Below are 6102 nucleotides of genomic sequence, written 5' to 3' on the forward strand. Positions count from 1 at the left end.
ATTAATTAATTAATTAATTTTTTCACTTAATTCATTCATTCATTCATTTATTTTTTTACAGTGAGACAATTCAGCTGCCTTGGCGGAGGTCTGTGCTCTCCGAGTGCTCTAGTTTATTCTATCTTTATCGTTATCTTTATTCCTACTCTCTCGCTTTCTCATCAGATCTTTCTAGGTGCTGGGGACACTTATATGGAGAGACTTTAGGCATATTTTCACAAGTTGTTGTGAACTAATAACATACTGCCGTCTTTCATGCTACGCCATGCATTCGGCTGACAGAATACACAACTACCTGCTTGCACGCAAGCGGCTGCGCGAAACTGTAGTTACGTGGATAGTTCTTTTGAAAGCGCAGCCAATAAACCAATATACACCACTACCCGCACAAATTTGTCACAAATCTGTTACCGAGAATGATAGCTTTACCTACTGTCCCTTGTATAGATGAATCGCGACCTGCGCTCATAAAATCTTGAGAATGTTGCCCTGAGTAGACACGGCCTCTGGGCATTTTGAGTAAAATGATAGTAAATAAACACAGACTATATTTACAAAAAGCACTATATCGCCTAATAATTCCATTTGGATGGCATTTAAGTGCTTTTGGGTAGTATCTAAGTGGAATTATTAGGCGATATATAGAGTAGACAAACATCCATAATTTGGTAGCAAATATATAATTTATATTTCTTTCTGGCTGCCGATTCATGATATCCATATGCCTGATGGCATGACAACCATTTGCCGATCGTATATGATTTTTCATTACATAGCCATCGAAGTTAAAGAATCACCTATATTTGCCAGAGAGAAATAATACACGAATAGCAACGTGAACCACTTTACCGCTCCCGTGGTCTTTTAGTTACGGTTTAACTATGGTATAGTTATGTACGGTTGCGTTATGCACGAATATCACGAATGCTCAGTTATTACCGGAAATTGTGCGCTAACAGTGTGATGCCGAGGCTCATATGATCAGGAGTAAGATAATATAGGATATATTCCTATATTATCTTACTCCTGATATGATCACAGGCACTTGGAACGTCCCAATAAAAAAGCAAATAAACACGAAATGTATTTACTACCAAAGTCTTAATGTTTCTCTACTCTCCTTCGCCTAATAAAAGATAATAGAGTTATTCTTGTTGTTTGTGCACCGGGCGTGCGTGCGGTATACTTGTGTATTGTAGAGGAGCATTTGAACGGCATTTACAGCAAGTTATCGGCAATAATAGGCGAAGGAGAGTAGAGAAACATTAAGACTTTGGTAGTAAATACATTTCGTGTTTATTTGCCTTTTTTTATTGAGACGTTCCAAGTGCATGTGCATGTGATTGCTAGAGGAAATCTTTATCGACATCAATAGTGTGCACCGCGATCATCTACAAACATTTGTGTATGACGAATCAAAAAAGACCTTATCTTAACTTTGATCCGGAATTCTTCAGCTATTGCTCATCTTTATCAAATCACGATTCATCATAAACACATAATATTATGTTCTACTATAGTGGCCGGTACCGTATGCTTAGCTCATACGCTGGTGTAGGGTTTAATTTATCGTGTCATTAATTTGAGAGACCGGTGCGATGTGTTATAATACACTGATTACATTGACTAAACATTAAATTTAAATTATATGCGTGCAAAATACCAACACGACTATGTTGATTGATTCTTGAAATGACTGTATACCTATGTAAATCTAGTTACGCGTAGTCGACCAAAATATGAGAGGGAATTAACTTTAATATCGTGGACTAATGGGTGGCGCAATGTGAATATTTGTAGAACAATACATGAAAGCTTGTTTTGCAGAGAGCGAGATAGTTAGAAAGAAAGAGGAAGGGATAGAGAAGAGCACGGGAAAGCTGACGTGGCGTCTAGTTAGTAGTAACATGGGAAGGAGGAGGAACAGAAGAAGCAGGAAGAGCAGGAACAAACGGAGGAAGAGAAGGCGGAGGGGAGGAGGAAAACATGACATAACTAGAGCACTCGGAGAGCACAGACCTCCGCCAAGGCAGCTGAATTGCTCAGCTTGTAAAAGAAATTTAGATTAATTAATTAATTAAGTGAAAATCTTAATTAATTAATTTAATGTAATTAAGTTAATTAATTAAATAAATTAATTGATCCGGCATCAACCAACCAAAATGTAATACATTATTCTAGAATTAGCCGCCCATTTCAGACCTATCCTGAAAATTATTTAATTAATTGATCGCTATACACCGGACGAAATCTCATCCATTCTAAGTTAGCGCGATTTTCTGACCCTATTCTTGAAAATTTTATGACACGTCCTAACTTTTTCAGTTTAGCTGTACACAAACAAAACCCACAAACCCAACAAACAAACCCAGTCAAACAACACCTTGGCCGGTGCCGAAAACATATACCTCCTGCCAACACCCTTGGCGGAGGTAATGAGCGTATGCGCAGGACGAGGAGAAGCAATAGAGATATATAATAATCTCTGCCCCTTGCTCATTCTCATTTCCCTAATTCATCATCGTAATTACAATACCCTCCTTTCTCTCTTTCATAAAATAGAAATCATTATTGAAATCAAACCCGGAATGACCTGTAAATGTAGCCATTCACCTACCTGAACTAGGGGCCGCCGGACAATGGTCATAAGTCGTAGAATTATTGCATCGAACCATGGAGCAGCAAATGAGAGGGCAGTGCAGAGTGGTATAATACACGTTACCCCTAAATATGGCGTGTATGTAAATCAACAAATGCATAATTATAACCCATTAAATAAGTTCATTCGGTTGGTAGACTAATATATATATAACAGGGTTAATTCTTACTCAACCGTGAGATTGGAAACGTGACCGCCTTTAAGTTTTCGCCTCCCTGCCAGGAGGCTTTCCTCACAAGCCTAACTGATGATAGATGCAGTTTTGACGCACCCAGATGGTGTGGTGGTCAATAGCTTAGTTCACTAAGCTACAGTGGACTAAGCTATTGACCACCACCCCATCTGGTGGTCAAAACTGATTATCAGCTTTGAGAAAGCCTCCTGTCAGGAGGCGAAACGTAAGCGGTACGTTTCCAATCTTTACGGTTGAGTAAAAATTAACCCTGTTATATATAATTATAATTATAACCGTTTTGCGGTCGTTGGGCAGAGGAAATCCAGCCACAAAAAAAATCAGATATGCTTCAACTGGTTCCATTCGTGTGAACTAATAGCGTCTGTATAAATCTCTAAAACACGCCACTGAGACCTTCGTGTACGCTGCGTATGACATCCGCATTATGTACTATTCGCATGCACGCACCTGCGAGTATAAATTGTAGTGACACCCATAAATCGGGGTAAACTGTTTCCCCATAGCAGTTTTTCAGTATGCTTTCACCATGTACATATTAGCGCATCTAGAGTGTGCCACTAATTTCAGAAAAATCCGTATTACAAATACGGTGACATATTTGGTATAGGAATTAAAGGATTTGTTATTAGCTTGTTTGTATTTTGGTGTTTTTTTTAGCTCATTTCACTGCCCTTTCTCTTTCTCACCCCCTCTCTATCAGCGTAATAAACGTGTACACAATAACAGTACATAAAACATGATATATAAACAAAGTAATAGCGTGATAGGCGCGTGAAAGCGTGAGTGCCAGGAGCGTGGTTGCTGTAGGTGATCGCTGGGAATAGTGCGAGACACACTCAGAATCGAAAACTTATGTATCGTCGCATGCAGGATCATGCTTAGTTCCATTTCATCCAAGAGCTGTATCGCTACGTCGACACACGCGATGTCGCTTCACAGCACATGACATGTAAATACTACTTAGGCCCCTATATTATTTCATGCCAAGTAAGAACATGTATATACAGCCGCTCAGAAAAGCGACTAATCTTGCTCGAATGTTTCTATTTCTACCATTGTTGTGCCTATGCAAATTTCTCCACGTTCTCCTCATTTCGTGCTCGCATAATTGGCCGGCTGTTATCTGGTACCACAGCGAATGAATAGAATTCTTATTACTTCAGTGACGTCTCCAAGTCGTTATGATCGTAGCGACATTTGCAGTACTTTTCTCTGCCGCGTCGTGAACTACTGACACAGAATTAGAAGAAGCATGTATATCGTATCTGTGGTCAGCTCGGCTCCGTCACCGCGTCAGTGACTCTACACGCATGACACCAATCGCCGCCATAATCCGCAATCACGTATAATCCACGTAGTGTTGTGACGTCTATAACTGCATGGTGTACTGTTATAAAAGACCTTATTTTACACACGCACACACACACCACACACACATACACGCACGCGTACACTCACACACAGCGCGCACTCACGCACATGCACACACACCACACACACATACACGCACACACCCGCACACGCACGCATGTACGTACACGCACACATCGTATATCCATAATATTATTAGGATTCTAAAGCAGTAAGAAATATAAGATCGCGATTTCTTTAGCACATTCATTCAAATTCCCATCCAAACAATAGATAAATGTAATTTGTTGACCGTCATCCTTTTATTTCCACTTATTGAGTTCCAATCACTTTTGAACTTTTGCTCGCCAGCAAGAGCAGGGTTAGCCTGGTTAAGGTAGGGGAACACGAGCGATTTTTATCGCCCGATCGCCGCGAATTTTAAAATCGCTCGAAAAATTCGCCCGTGTCGCCGTTCACGTCGACGCCGATTTCAATCGCCCGTACGAATCGCCCGTATCCAAAATGTTAGATATTTTCGGGCGATTATTTACGCCGGTCACGAAGGGGCACACGTAGCGAATTTAATCGCCCGATTTTAACATCACATGATATCAACAACACGTCCGATTGGTTTAGAAAAATCGATCGGGCGACAAAATACGCCGGACACGGGCACACGAGCGAATTTGCCAGTAAATAATCGTCGGGCGATTAAATTCGCTGGCGATTTTAATCGCCGCGATCGGGCGATAAAATACGCTCGTGTGCCCCTAGCATTACGTGATGCTGCCAGGAAATAACGTTACTGCTACGTGATGATAACATGCCGTGATATTACTATTACATGATATTAGCGTTACATGATTTTACTGTTACATCACACCACCGTGACAGAATGTTACAATGCCATGATGCTACCTTGACGTGATTTTGGCATTCGATGATGGCACTATAACATGACCGCGCGCTATCAATGGGAACTAAAGACACGACTTTAGAGATTTTAACACTCGTCGTTACTGATCGTTCCCTCTTGAGCCTACTTGTGCTGTCTAACCTGATGACGTAGTCACTGCAGACGAATTACACAGGCTACACACACAGAGAGCGTATACGATTAGACGGTTACAAAGCAACATTGTAGCTCTCATTGATTTTCAGCTAAGTTAAGCGTTCTGTCTATGCTAGCTAGTACTTTTTCCATTCGAGTAGCCGTCAGTTTTGGTTATCCTACTGGCCTATCATTCATCAAATCGTTGAAAACGTTCACCTATCTTATCAGCCTAGTACGACAGACCGAACAGATTTACATGATTGACAGGCGATTTAGCCAATCAGCAATCCGATACGGCGTCCTAAAAACAATGGCTTGGCAACGAAGTGGCGCAAAGTTGTTGTTTTGGCATGGACGCGAGGAAAACACGAGCGAGAGGTTGCTAGCATGTCTGCATGATCAACCTACAATGATATTCGAGCTGGTTATTCAGACAGATGGGTTAGTTGTGACTTTCGGGGGCGAGTTAATCCTGGATTCGTCTGATCCTAGATCTTAGTCTGCCGCCCTCCACGCGTCTCCGTCCTTAGATCTGAGGCGCGACGGCCGACAGATGTTTGTTGATGATGCTCGTGTGGCAGTCTTTGAAGACGCGCTTGATGTTGTCGGTGTCAACTGCTGTCGTGTAGTGACGGAACACGATCCGGTCCGTGAACAGACTCTGTTTACGGCTGTCAATGTCCACCGACATTCGCTTCGGTCGCTTGACGATCTCCTACGCATGAAATGATGACGCATTTAAACACACACAGACATCTACACGCACGCACGAGCACTTAAACGCACGCACGCATATATATATATATATATATACAAGAGACAAATAATATACGAATAAGA

The 6102-nt window shown here is 41.4% G+C and overlaps 1 protein-coding gene across 2 annotated transcripts in view; it reads left to right on the forward strand.

Annotated features, from left to right (window-relative positions):
- Nucleotides 1–6102, forward strand: part of LOC106809650 — a 48198-nt gene that overhangs the window by 7206 nt on the left and 34890 nt on the right. The gene's annotated exons all lie outside the window — the stretch shown is intronic.

This window comes from Priapulus caudatus, unplaced genomic scaffold, assembly GCF_000485595.1.
Source record: "Priapulus caudatus unplaced genomic scaffold, Priapulus_caudatus-5.0.1 Scaffold372, whole genome shotgun sequence".
In the NCBI taxonomy this organism is placed as follows: domain Eukaryota; kingdom Metazoa; phylum Priapulida; class Priapulimorpha; order Priapulimorphida; family Priapulidae; genus Priapulus; species Priapulus caudatus.